The sequence below is a fragment of the Oncorhynchus tshawytscha genome, linkage group LG12 (genome assembly GCF_018296145.1).
Source record: "Oncorhynchus tshawytscha isolate Ot180627B linkage group LG12, Otsh_v2.0, whole genome shotgun sequence".
Classification (NCBI taxonomy): Eukaryota; Metazoa; Chordata; class Actinopteri; order Salmoniformes; family Salmonidae; genus Oncorhynchus; species Oncorhynchus tshawytscha.
In genome coordinates, this window is record NC_056440.1 from 419,073 (window position 1) to 433,902 (window position 14,830).

The 14,830-nt window shown below is 42.2% G+C and overlaps 1 protein-coding gene across 1 annotated transcript in view; it reads right to left on the bottom strand.

The window, feature by feature from the left end:
• The window catches only part of LOC112235569 (probable global transcription activator SNF2L2), a 163,921-nt gene extending 149,850 nt beyond the window's left edge, over positions 1–14,071 (bottom strand). The window contains 1 exon segment of the mRNA XM_042331165.1: positions 13,929–14,071. The gene's annotated coding sequence lies outside the window, so the exon portion shown is untranslated.
• Between the last annotated feature and the right edge of the window lie 759 nt (positions 14,072–14,830).

Sequence of the window (14,830 nt, forward strand, 5' to 3'; positions counted from 1 at the left end):
GCCCTATGTGACTCCCAATCACAGCCGGTTGTGATACAGCTTGGATACATTGCCCAGACAAACTCTGAGCCAGGAGTGAAATATACTCATAAAAGTTTATTTCCGCTGGTAATCACGTCAGTTTGAGGTACCGCAAAGGAAAAATAGTGATGACAATCATTGACATTGTTGCAAATGATGAGACATTGCCAGCTGTGCATGCTTCAGACCACAGGAATGTGACTGTCAAATGTTGCGTTGGTAAAATGATTGAAATAAACATCATGAGGTCTCCTAAATATCTGAAGATAAGTTGTGACTGTTATGACTAAAGAGGCTTAATGCATAGCTTTTATTTTGACCCATGAGACTCTGAGACGGGCCCAGGTCAGGTAATTGTTCACAAGGATCTGAACCCAACCCTCAGTATCTGTTCTCACTGCCGAGTTGTTCACCAGGATCTGAACCCAACCCTCAGTATCTGGTCTCACTGCCGAGTTGTTCACCAGGATCTGAACCCAACCCTCAGTATCTGTTATCACTGCCCAAATGAATAATAGCATTGTGTACTGTATGATGCCCTCAGCAAGTCTGGACCGCTCTGATCCACTGATAACAGCAGTCATTCTCTACACTATGAGTTTTATTTTATTTTATATTTAATTAAAAAATAAATAAAAATGTAAGGGTTGGATCAGCTAAATATTGCAGAAAGAATATTGGTTCCATCAATGTAATTGTCTGCATCATTTCCAATACCCCATATATTTTTTTGGTAAATATATCCATACACACATGCATACATATACACATATATACATACACATACCTATATAGACATACATACTTTTTAAAAGAATATACCTTTATTATTATTCCCCGTAAACCCTTCCACCGATCCCCCAATTGGAGTAAACTAATAAACACTTCTGCTTCTACCTTCAATCCATACATCTTATACACATTTTACAGACAGTCTATTTTACAATATTTCTCTCTTGTTTGTTTTTAGTCCTTCCTCTATTTCTGATGTCCATCCAGTTTGATTTCTATTTGTAACTGTGCTATTTCACAAAAGTTCTGAACCTATATACATTTTACAGACCCCGTATGTTCTACATGTTTTATCTTGCTATTTGTCCCACCCTTCAGCTCCATTCAACCCCTCACATCAATCTCTCAACACCATCCATTTTGGATTTCTATTTGCCATATATGTTTCAACTGTGCTGTGATGCTTCACAAACGACTTGAACCTTTCTATTCTCATAGCTTCTACAGATTGTAAATTAAAAATAAAAATGTTTGCTAAAATAATTATTATATTATTGATTGATTGACTATGGCTTTTCAAATCACCCAGTATTGCTGTCTGCAGCGTTAGTTCTAGGTAAATGTTGCAATTCTTCAGCCATTCCTGGACCTGTGACCAAAAACGAGCTCCATATGGACAATACCTAAATAAATGATCTAATGACTCTGCCTCCTCACAGCAGAATCTGCAGAGCTGGGAAGATTGTATCCCCCAGATATATAACATTTTATTTAGTTGCAAGAATTTTGTATAGTAATTTAAATGGAAAAATTTGAAGTTTTGCATCCGGCGTTGTTTTGCGAATCAATTCATAAACCATGTGCCATGGAATGGGTAAATCAAAAATCTCTTCCCAACTATTTTGCAATTTATATGGCACCGCTGTCAGTTTTTTGGTCCTTAAATGAAATTGGTAAATGTTTTTATTTATCACACTTTTCTTTAACCATTTATGTTCTTTAATACAGGGCCGACATACAAGTTCCTTACTTTATTCCCCTTCTACTTGCCTCTTCCATTTTTGTGGTAATGCTGTAATGAATTGGTTGTAATGTTGGGTGGAGCAGATATTTCCATATGTCTGTGTTAGCTGCATGTGTGTGACATCACTCCACCAGTCCTATTTATCATGTCATTCACTAAAATTATACCTTTTTTAAAAATGTCTTCGAAAAATAGTTTTTTTTAATCAATAAGTATATTTGAGTTTAACCACAATATTTGTTGTATTATTTGTTCCGTCTTTTCAGGTGGATTAAACTGACATTGCAACCAACCTTCTAAAGCTTGTTTAAAACTTAAAGATATTTTGGAGATGATTTCCTTTTCAAACAACCGAAACTGAGCAGGTGTAATCTGAATAAAGGGAGAGGTTGTAATCTGAATAAAGTGAGCAGGTGTAATCTGAATAAAGGGAGAGGTTGTAATCTGAATAAAGGGAGAGGTTGTAATCTGAATAAAGTGAGCAGGTGTAATCTGAATAAAGGGAGAGGTTGTAATCTGAATAAAGGGAGAGGTTGTAATCTGAATAAAGTGAGCAGGTGTAATCTGAATAAAGGGAGAGGTTGTAATCTGAATAAAGGGAGAGGTTGTAATCTGAATAAAGTGAGCAGGTGTAATCTGAATAAAGGGAGAGGTTGTAATCTGAATAAAGGGAGAGGTTGTAATCTGAATAAAGAGAGAGTTTGTAATCTGAATAAAGGGAAAAAGGCCCTTCTTGAACATAGGATGAAACATTCCTACCAATTTACTAGAGAACCAGTTTGGATTTAAGTATAACTTTTGTATGAATGATGCCTTTAGTGAGAGGTCTAATGCTTTAATATTTCATCATTTCTGCCCTCTGAATTCATATTTGTTATATATAAATAGGCCCTTTTCATTTTATCTGGTTTGCCGTTCCAAATAAAATTGAATATTTTATGTTCATATAATTTAAAAGCAGGTCACTAGCTGTAGACAAAACCATAAGCAAATAGGTAAACTGTGATATGACTAAAGAGTTAATCAGGGTGATTTTTCCACAAATAGACAGGTATTTTCCTTTCCATGGTAGCAAGATCTTATCTATTTTTGCTAACTTTGTATAAACATTTATTGGAGAGACTCTAATTGTGGTTTTAAAAGAAAACATGAATCATCAGGGTAAAATGATACCATAGTTTTTAAGCCCCGGATTTCTAATCCCTTAATATTATTGGTTGATCTAATCTTAACAGATAACATTTCGATGGCAATAATAAATAGACATGCCGATAGTGGACAACCCTGTTTTACTCGTCTAGAGAGTTTAAAACTTTCAGAGATGAAGCCATTATTTATTATTTTACACTTAGGGTTACTATACATAATTTAAACCCATTTTATAAGAGATTCACCAAAATTGAAATATTCTAGGGATTTATATATAGACTCCAATAGTACTTCATCAAAAGCCTTTTCAAAATCAGCTATGAAAAACAGGACTGGTGTACCCCGATATTTCGGATATTTACACTGAGGTTTAACCCTAACCCTAACCCTCTACACTATCCTTTCTAACCCTAACCCTCTACACTATCCTGACTAACCATAGCTCTCTACACTATCCTGTCTAACCCTAACCATTTACACGATCCTGTCTAACCCTGACCCTCTACACTATCCTGTCTAACCCTAACCCTCTTCACTATACTGTCTAACCATCTACACTATCCTGTCTAACCATCTACACGAACCTGTCTAACCCTAACCCTCTACACTATCCTGTCTAACCCTCTACACTATCCTGTCCAACCCTAAACCTCTACACTATCCTGTCTAACCCTCTACACTATCCTGTCCAACCCTAACCCTATACACTATCCTGTCTAACCCTAACCATTTACACTATCCTGTCTAACCCTAACCCTCTACACTATCCTGTCTAACCCTAACCCTCTACACTATACTGTCTAACCATCTACACTATCCTTTCTAACCATAGCCCTCTACACTATACTGTCTAACCCTAACCCTCTACACTATACTGTCTAACCCTAACCCTCTACACTATCCTGTCTAACCCTAACCATCTACACTATCCTGTCTAACCCTAGACCTCTACACTATCCTGTCTAACCCTAACCATTTACACGATCCTGTCTAACCCTGGCCCTCTACACTATCCTGTCTAACCCTAACCCTCTACACTATCCTGTCTAACCCTAACCCTCTACACTATTCTGTCTAACCCTAACCCTCTACACTATACTGTCTAACCATCTACACTATCCTGTCTAACCATCTACACGATCCTGTCTAACCCTAACCTGCTACACTATCCTGTCTAACCCTAACCCGCTACACTATCCTGTCTAACCCTAACCCGCTACACTATCCTATCTAATCCTGACCCTCTACACTATCCTGTCTAGCCCTAACCCGTAACACTATCCTGTCTAACCCTAACCATCTACACTATCCTGTCTAACCCTAACCCTCTACACTATCCTGTCTAACCCTAACCCTCTACACTATCCTGTCTAACCCTAACCATTTACACTATCCTGTCTAACCCTAACCCTCTACACTATCCTGTCTAACCCTAACCCTCTACACTATACTGTCTAACCATCTACACTATCCTGTCTAACCATAGCCCTCTACACTATCCTTTCTAACCCTAACCCTCTACACTATCCTGAATAACCATAGCACTCTACACTATCCTGTCTAACCCTAACCCTCTACACTATCCTGTCTAACCCTAACCATTTACACGATCCTGTCTAACCCTGGCCCTCTACACTATCCTGTCTAACCCTAACCCTCTACACTATCCTGTCTAACCCTAACCCTCTACACTATTCTGTCTAACCCTAACCCTCTACACTATACTGTCTAACCATCTACATTATCCTGTCTAACCATCTACACGATCCTGTCTAACCCTAACCCTCTACACTATCCTGTCTAACCCTCTACACTATCCTGTCTAACCCTAACCCTTAACACTATCCTGTCTAACCCTAACCATCTACACTATCCTGTCTAACCCTAACCTTCTACACTATCCTGTCTAAGCCTCTACACAATCCTGTCTAACCCCCTACACTATCCTGTCTAACCCTAACCCTTTACAATATCCTGTCTAACCCTAACCTTCTACACTATCCTGTCTAACCCTCTACACAATCCTGTCTAACCCTCTACACTACCCTGTCTAATCCTAACCCTCTACACTATCCTGTCTAACCCTCTACACAATCCTGTCTAACCCTCTACACTACCCTGTCTAACCCTCTACACTACCCTGTCTAATCCTAACCCTCTACACTATCCTGTCTAACCCTTTACAATATCCTGTCTAACCCTAACCTTCTACACTCTCCTGTCTAACCCTAACCCTCAACACTATTCTGTCTAACCCTAACCCTCTACACTATACTGTCTAACCCTAACCCTTTACAATATCCTGTCTAACTCTAAACCTTTATACTATCTTGCCTAACCCTAACCCTCTACACATACCTATCTAACCCTCTAGACTATCCTGTCTAACCCTAACCCTAACCCTCTACACTATCCTGTCTAACCCTCTACACTATCCTGTCTAACCCTCTACACTATCCTGTCTAACTCTCTACACTATCCTGTCTAACCCTCTACAACATACTGTCTAACCCTCCACACTATCCTGTCTAACCCTCTACACCATACTGTCTAACCCTCTACACTATCCTGTCTAACCCTCTACACAATCCTGTCTAAACCTCTACACCATACTGTCTAACCCTCTACACTATCCTGTCTAACCCTCTACACTATCCTGTCTAACCCTCTACAACATACTGTCTAACCCTCTACACTATCCTGTCTAACCCTCTACACTATCCTGTCTAACCCTCTACACTATCCTGTCTAACCCTAACCCTAACCCTTTACACTCTTCTGTCTAACCCTCTACACTATCCTGTCTAACCCTCTACACTATCCTGTCTAACCCTCTACACTATCCTGTCTAACCCTCTACACAATCCTGTCTAACCCTCTACACCATACTGTCTAACCCTCTACACTATCCTGTCTAACCGTCTACACTATCCTGTCTAACCCTAACCCTCTACACTATCCTGTCTAACCCTAACCCTTTACACTATCCGGTCTAACCCTCTACACTATCCAGTCTAACCCTAACCCTCTACACTATCCTGTCTAACTCTAACCCTTTACACTATTCTGTCTAACCCTAACCCTTTACACTATCCCGTCTAACCCTAACCCTCTACACTGCCAAGTCTAACCCTTACCCTCTACACTATCCTGTCTAACCCTAACCCTCTACACTATCCTGTCTAATCCTCTGCACTATCCTTTCTAACCCTAACCCTCTATACTATCCTGTCTAACCCTAACCCTCTACACTATCCTGTCCAACCACAACCCTCTACACTATCCTGTCCAACCACAACCGCCTACACTATCCTGTCTAACCCTCTACACTATCCTGTCTAACCCTCTACACTATCCTGTCTAACCACAACCCTCTACACTATCCTGTCTAACCCTAACCCTCTACACTATCCTGTCTAACCCTAACCTTCTACACTATCCTGTCTAACCCTAACCTTCTACACTATCCTGTCTAACCCTCTACACAATCCTGTCTAACCCTCTACACTATCCTGTCTAACCCTAACCCTCTACACTATCCTGTCTAACCCTTTACAATATCCTGTCTAACCCTAACCTTCTACACTATCCTGTCTAGCCCTAACCCTTTACACTATCCTGTCTAACCCTAACCTTCTACACTATCCTGTCTAACCCTAACCTTCTACACTATCCTGTCTAACCCTCTACACTATCCTGTCTAACCCTAACCCTCTACACTATCCTGTCTAACCCTTTACAATATTCTGTCCAACCCTAACCTTCTACACTATCCTGTCTAACCCTAACCCTCAACACTATCCTGTCTAACCCTAACCCTTTACACTATCCTGTCTAACCCTAACCCTCTACACTATCCTGTCTAACCCTAACCCTCTACACTATCCTGTCTAACCCTAACCCTCTACACTATCCTGTCTAACCCTAACCCTCTACACTATCCTGTCTAACCCTAACCCTCTACACTATACTGTCTAACCATCTACACTATCCTGTCTAACCATCTACACGATCCTGTCTAACCCTAACCCTCTACACTATCCTGTCTAACCCTCTACACTATCCTGTCTAACCCTCTACACCATACTGTCTAACCCTCTACACTATCCTGTCTAACCCTCTACACTATTCTATCTAACCCTAACCCTCTACACTATCCTGTCTAACTCTCTACACTATCCTGTCTAACCCTCTACAACATACTGTCTAACCCTCCACACTATACTGTCTAACCCTCTACACCATACTGTCTAACCCTCTACACAATCCTGTCTAACCCTCCACACCATACTGTCTAACCCTCTACACTATCCTGTCTAACCCTCTACACCATACTGTCTAACCCTCTACACTATCCTGTCTAACCCTAACCCTCTACACTATCCTGTCTTACCCTAACCCTTTACACTCTTCTGTCTAACCCTCTACACTATCCTGTCTAACCCTCTACACTATCCTGTCTAACCCTCTACACCATACTGTCTAACCCTCTACACTATCCTGTCTAACCCTCTACACAATCCTGTCTAACCCTCTACACCATACTGTCTAACCCTCTACACTATCCTGTCTAACCCTCTACACTATCCTGTCTAACCCTTTACACTCTTCTGTCTAACCCTCTACACTATCCTGTCAAACCCTTTACACTATCCTGTCTAACCCTCTACACTATCCTGTCAAACCCTTTACACTATCCTGTCTAACCCTAACCCTTTACACTATGCTGTCTAACCCTAACCCTTTACACTATCCTGTCTAACCCTAACCCTTTACACTATCCGGTCTAACCCTCTACACTATCCAGTCTAACCCTAACCCTCTACACTATCCTGTCTAACTCTAACCCTTTACACTATCCTGTCTAACCCTAACCCTTTACACTATCCCGTCTAACCCTAACCCTCTGCACTGCCAAGTCTAACCCTAACCCTCTATACTATCCTGTCTAACCCTAACCCTCTACACTATCCTGACTAACCCTAACCATCTACACTATCCTGTCCAACCACAACCCTCTACACTATCCTGTCTAACCCTCTACACTATCCTGTCTAACCCTAACCCTTTACAATAACCTGTCTAACCCTAACCTTCTACACTATCCTGTCTAGCCCTAACCCTTTACACTATCCTGTCTAACCCTAACCTTCTACACTATCCTGTCTAACCCTAACCTTCTACACTATCCTGTCTAACCCTAACCCTCTACACTATCCTGTCTAACCCTAACCCTCTACACTATCCTGTCTAACCCTCTACACTATCCTGTCTAACCCTAACCTTCTACACTATCCTGTCTAACCCTCTAACCATCACTATCCTGTCTAACCCTAACTATCCTCTACACTATCCTGTCTAACCCTTTACAATAACCTGTCTAACCCTAACATTCTACACTATCCTGTCTAACCCTCTACACTATCCTGTCTAACCCTCTACACTATCCTGTCTAACCCTTTACACTATCCTGTCTAACCCTAACCTTCTACACTATCCTGTCTAACCCTCTACACAATCCTGTCTAACCCTCTACACTACCCTGTCTAATCCTAACCCTCTACACTATCCTGTCTAACCCTTTACAATATCCTGTCTAACCCTAACCTTCTACACTCTCCTGTCTAACCCTAACCCTCAACACTATTCTGTCTAACCCTAACCCTCTACACTATACTGTCTAACCCTAACCCTCTACACTATCCTGTCTAACCCTAACCCTCTACACTATCCTGTCTAACCCTAACCCTCAACACTATCCTGTCTAACCCTAACCCTCTACACTATCCTGTCTAACTCTCTACACTATCCTGTCTAACCCTCTACACTATCCTGTCTAACCCTCTACACTATCCTGTCTAACCCTAACCCTCTACACTATCCTGTCTAACCCCAACCCTCTACACTATCCTGTCTAACCCTAACCCTCTACACTATCCTGTCTAACCCTAACCCTCTACACTATCCTGTCTAACCCTAACCCTCTACACTATCCTGTCTAACCCTAACCTTCTACACTATCCTGTCTAACCCTCTACACAATCCTGTCTAACCCTCTACACTATCCTGTCTAACCCTAACCCTCAACACTATCCTGTCTAACCCTAACCCTTTACACTATCCTGTCTAACCCTAACCCTAACCCTAACCCTCTACACTATCCTGTCTAACCCTCTACACTATCCTGTCTAACCCTCTATACTATCTTGTCTAACCACAACCCTCTACACTATCCTGTCTAACCCTCTATACCTAACCCTCTACACTACCCTGTCTAAACATAACCCTCTACACAGGTGGCTACCTGCTGAAAGGAAAAGCTAAGTTTACTCTAAACATTAATCTTTTGTTCCTGTCACATTGATTACTCTTCTACACCCCCCATCTTCACACTTCACCCTCAACCTCACCCCTTCTCCTGCTGCCCATCAACAAGCTGCTACTAGCTGGCCGGGTGGAGGGAGGGAGAGCAACGCTTCATTCACATCAGCCTCCTACACAATCACTACTCTCTCTGTCTCTCCCTCTCGCTCTCTGACCTGAGTAGCAATGTTTTAATGTTCATATTTTCCCGTTCCAGCCTTGTTGAAAGGTATTCACTTACTTTAACACTGTCGACATTGTTCCCTCATCCCACAGGACAGAGCATCTGCCAAACTACAAGCCTTGTTTCTCTCTCTCTCTCTCTCTCTCTCTCTCTCTCTCTCTCTTTCCTCTGTAGTGCTGTCTCTCTCTTAAATAAAGATTCCTAACACTAACCCTCTAAACCAGCGGTTCCCAATCTAGTTGTTGCGACCCCATGTGGGATTGCCTGATTTGAGAAAAAATAAGAAACCCGCACACTGCTCTTTATTAAGCTTTACGTATCGGCCTCAAGGCCTTCGGTGCCTGATATGAAAATGGGGTTGTGGAGAATTTCCAAAGATCCTGGTAAAAAGAAATATATACATATATATAGTACCAGCCAAAAAATGTGGACACACCTACTCATACGCACCTCCTCCCAGCTGCCCACTGTATTCTTCAGTGCATGTAACAAATAACATTTGATTTGATTTGAATTACTCCATACTTACACACTAACACTAGAATAGAGAGAATTACTCCATACTTACACACTAACACTAGAATAGAGAGAATTACTCCATACATACACACTAACACTTCTAACACTTCTGTGAGCCTTTCTATAATCGACCTGGCCGGGGTATCCTGGAATGACATTGACCTCATCCTGCCAGTAAATGATGCCTGGTAATTCTTTAAAAGTGCCTTCTTCGCCACCTTAAAAAGCATGCCCCATTCAAAACAATGTAGAACTAGGAATACACATAGTCCTTTGTTCACTCCAGACCTGACTGCCCTTGACCAGCACAAAAACATCCTGTGGCGTTCTGCATTAGCATCGAATAGCCCCCGTGATGTGCAACTTTTCAAGGAAGTTAGGAATAAATATACACAAGCAGTTAGGAAAGCTAAGAATAGCTTTTTCAAACAGAAATTTGCATATTGTAGTACAAACTCAAAAATGTTCTGGGACACTGTAATGTCCATGGAGAATAAGAGCACCTCCTCCCAGTTGCCCACTGCACTGAGGCTAGGAAACATGGTCACCACCGATAAATCCACGATAATCGAGAATTTCAAGAAGCATTTCTCTACGGTTGGCCATGCTTTCCTCCTGGCTACCTCAACACCGGCCTACAGCTACTTGCCCAAGCCTCCCCCAGCTTCTCCTTCACCCAAATCCAGATATCAGATGTTCTGAAAGAAATGCAAAACCTGAACCCGTACAAATCAGCTGGGCTAGACAATCTGGACCCTCTCTTTCTAAAATTATCCACCGCCTTTGTTGTAACCATATTACCAGTTTGTTCAATCTCTCTTTCGTATTGTCTGAGATCCCTAAAGATTGGAAGCTGCCGCGGTCATCCCCCTCTTCAAAGGGGGTGACACCCTCGACCCAAACTGTTACAGACCTATATCCATCCTGCCCTGCCTTTCTAAAGTCTTCGAAAGCCAAGTTAATAAACAGATCACTGATCATTTCGAATCCCACCGTACCTTCTCCGCTGTGCAATCTGGTTTCTGAGCTGGTCATGGGTGCAGCTCAGCCATGCTCAAGGTCCTAAACGATATCATAACTGCCATCGATAAAAGACAGTACTGTACAGCCGTATTCATCGACCTGGCCAAGGCTTTTGACTCTGTCAATCACCGTATTCTTATCGGCAGACTCAACAGCCTTGGTTTCTCAAATGATTGCCTCACCTGGTTCACCAAATACTTCTCAGACAGAGTTCAGTGTGTCAAATAGGAGGGCCTGTTGTCCGGACCTCTGGTAGTCTCTATGGGGGACACACAGGGTTAAATTCTTGGGCCGACTTTTTTCTCTGTATATATCAATGATATCGCTCTTGCTGCGGGTGATTCCCTGATCCACCTCTACGCAGACGACACCATTCTGTATACATCTGGCCCTTCTTTGGACACTGTGTTAACTAACCTCCAAATGAGCTTCAATGCCATACAACACTCCTTCCGTTGCCTCCAACTGCTCTTAAATGCAAGTAAAACCAAATGCACGCTCTTCAACTGATTGCTGCAGGCACCCACCCGTCCTACTAGCATCACTACTCTGGACGGTTCTGACTTGTGGCAATTACAAATACGTGTCTGGTTAGACTGTAAACTCTCCTTCCAGACTCATATTAAACATCTCCAATCTCCAATCCAAAATGAAATAAAAAATGAAATCAAAAATCCTATTCCTATTCCGCAACAAAGCCTCCTTCACTCATGCCGCCAAACATACCCTCATAAAACTGACTATCCTTCCAATCCTCGACTTCTGCGATGTAATTTACAAAATAGCTTCCAATACTCTACTTAGCAAACTGGGTGCAGTCTATCAAAGTGTCATCCGTTTTGTCACCAAAGCTCCTTATACCACTCACCACTGCGACCTGTATGCTCTAGTCGACTGGCCGTCGCTACATATTCGTCTCCAGACCCACTGGCTCCAGGTCATCTTTTTAGTCCATGCTAGGTAAAGCTCCGCCTTATCTCAGCTCACTGGTCACGATCACAACAACCACCCGTAGCACGCGCTCCAGCAGGTATATCTTACTGGTCATCCCCAAAGCCAACACCTCGTTTGGCCGTCTTTCCTTCCAGTTCTCTGCTGCCAATGACTGGAACGAATTGCAAAAATCACTGAAGCTGGAGACTTATATTTCCCTCACTAACTTTAAACATCAGCTGTCTGAGCAGCTAACTGATCGCTGCAGCTGTACATAGTCCATCTGTAAATAGCCCACCCAATCTACCTCATCCCCATATTGTTTTTATTTACTTTTCTGCTCTTTTTCACACCAGTATTTCTACTTGCACATCACCATCTGCTCATTTATCACTCCAGTATTAATTCTAAACCTCCTCATGCCATTTGCACACACTGTATATAGACTTAATTTTTTTCTATTGTGTTATTGACTGTACGCTTGTTCGTTCCATGTGTAACTCTGTGTTGTTGTTTGTGTCACACTGCTTTGCTTTATCTTGGCCAGGTCGCAGTTGTAAATGAGAACTTGTTCTCAACTAGCTTACCTGGTTAAATAAAGGTGAAATAAAAATTTAATAAAAATAAATAATCAAGTGTTTTTCTTAATTTTGACTATTTTCTACATCCTGGTGACACTGTCATTGGTTTATTTAGAATTCTAGGCAACTTAACCAGCATGGCTACCACAGCATTCAGCAGCGATACGCCATCCCATCTGGTTTGTGCTTAGTGGGACTATCATTTGTTTTTCAAAAGGACAACAGGACAATGACCCAACACACCTCCAGGCTGTGTAAGACCAAGAAGGAGAGTGATGGAGTGCTGCATCAGATGACCTGGCCTCTACAAACACCCGACCAGAACCCAATTGAGATGGTTTGGGATGAGTTGAATCGCAGAGTGAAGGAAAAGCAGCCAACAAGTGCTCAGCATATGTGGGAACTCATTCAAGACTGATGGAAAAGCATTGCAGGTGAAGCTGGTTGAGAGAATGCCAAGAGTGTGCAAAGCTGTCATCAGGGCAAAGGAGGGCTACTTTGAAGAATCTGTAATATAAAAAATATATATATATTTATTTTTTGGTTACTCACTTGGTGTGGATACTACTTTTTTTTGGTTACTACATGATTCCATATGTGTTATTTCATAGTTTTGATGTCCTCACTATTATTCTACAATGTAGAAAATAGTAAAAAAATAAAATAAGAAAAACCCTTGAATAAGTAGGTGTGTCCAAACTCTTGACTGGTACTGTATATAGTATACATATATTATAAGATCATCAAATCATTGTAATGTGGGTAACCTTTATCTGAATAAAAATTATTCAAATCTAGAAGTAAACATTCAACCAGAGAGGGTCCTTAGATTGTGGGAAATGCCTGGAAAAGGCCTGGAAAAGGCCACACATGACTGTTGCACTAGTTGTTCTCAACCAGCCTACCTGGTTTAATAAAGTTGAAATAACAAAAAATAATAAATGTACTCAGAGCATTCGTGGAACAACTGGCAAGTGTCTTCATTGACATTTTTAACCTCTCCCTGAGCATGTGTGTAACATGTTTCAAGCAGGCCACCATAGTCCCTGTGCCCAAGAAAGTGAAGGTAACCTGCCTAAATGACTACTGCCCCGTAGCACTCATGTCGATAGTGTCACGCCCTGGCCATAGAGAGGCTTTTATTCTCTATTTTGGGTAGGCCAGGGTGTGACTAGGGTGGGCATTCTAGTTTCTTAATTTCTATGTTTTCTGTTTCTTTGTTTTGGCCGGATATGGTTCTCAATCAGGGACAGCTGCCTATCGTTGCCTTTTTGCCTTTGTATTTTGTGGGTAATTATCTTGGTTAGTGGCACTCTTGCCCTAGGAAGCTTCACGGTTGTTTCTTTGTTTCTTGTTTTGTTGCCGACATTTACATAAATAAAGGAAAATGTACGCTCACCTTGGTCTGGTCATTTCCACGACGACGGCCGTGACAGGTGATAAAGTGATTTGAAAGGTTGGTCATGGCTTGCATCAAACCGGAAACGCTATACCCACTCCAATTCGCATACTGCCCCACAGATCCACAGATGACACAATCTCAACACCTCCCTCTGCAACTGGATCCTGGACTTCCTGACAGGCCACCCCCCAGGTGGTAAGGGTAGGCAACAACACATCTGCTAATCCTCAATGGTCCCCTCAGGGGTGTGGCTTAGTCTCCTGCTGTACACGCTGTTCACTCACTACTGCATAGCCAGCCATGACTCCAACACCATCATTAAATTTGCTGATGACACAACAGTGGTAGGCCTGATCACCGACAATGATGAGACAGCCTATAGGGAGGAGGTCAGAGACCTGGAGGTGTGGTGCCAGGACAACAACCTCTCCCTCAACGTGAGCAAGACAAAGGAGCTGATTGTGGACTACAGGAAACGGAGGGCCGAACACACCCCCATTCACATCGATGGGGCTGTAGTGGAGCGGATCGAGAGTTTCAAGCTCCTTGGTGTCCACATCACCAACAAACTATCATGGTTTAAACACACCAAGACATTCGTAAAGAGTGCCCGACAACACATTTTCTCCCTCAAGAGACTGAAAAGATTTGGCATGGGTGCCCAAATCCTCAAAAAGTTCTACAGCTGCACCATCGCCTGACTGGTTGCATCACAGCCTTGTATGGCAACTGCTCGGCATCCGACCATAAGGCGCTACAGAGGGTAGTGCATACGGCCCAGTACATCATTGGGGCCAATCGTCCTGACATCCAGGACCTATATACCAGGCGGTGTCAGAGGAAGGCCCAAAAAATGGTCAAAGACTCCAGTCACCAAATTCATAGACTGTTCAGGGTTA